At 38.8% G+C, this 438-nt stretch overlaps 1 protein-coding gene across 1 annotated transcript in view; it reads left to right on the top strand.

Moving 5' to 3' along the window:
• The window catches only part of LOC119586945, a 25597-nt gene that overhangs the window by 16535 nt on the left and 8624 nt on the right, over positions 1-438 (top strand). The window lies entirely within an intron of this gene.

Here is a 438-nt window from a genome sequence, read left to right as displayed (position 1 = left end):
ATTCTGTATAGCTATTGGTGATATTCTTTTTACTGTTATATGGCTATTAGTTTTACTAACTTCATGCCATTGTGAATAACTACCTGTCATGAGATATTCTGGCTTTGTGCTGGATATGGGTCTAGTTCTCAAGCCTCACTCTTGTGCAAGAGCTCCCCATGGTGGGCTGGCCAGACTGGCTGCACATGGCAAAGATCAGGCCGACTTTTCCTAGGTTGAAGTGCTCGACAGCAAATTTTACGCCTTGTATGTAATTGATTCCATATTGACTGAGAATTTCTGTAGTCATCTGTGTTTGAACAACTTTCACAAAACAAAACTAATGGACATTACTGTTCCTGGTAGCATTGGGTTAACATGTAAACTAGTACATGTCTTGGAGTTGGTGGTTGTGATATCTGTAGTCTTTATTTTTTCAGATGATATATATTGTCAGAA

This window comes from Penaeus monodon, chromosome 22 (assembly GCF_015228065.2).
Source record: "Penaeus monodon isolate SGIC_2016 chromosome 22, NSTDA_Pmon_1, whole genome shotgun sequence".
In the NCBI taxonomy this organism is placed as follows: Eukaryota; Metazoa; Arthropoda; class Malacostraca; order Decapoda; family Penaeidae; genus Penaeus; species Penaeus monodon.
The sequence above is the reverse complement of the archived record's forward strand: the minus strand, read 5'-3'. Positions and strand labels throughout refer to the sequence as shown.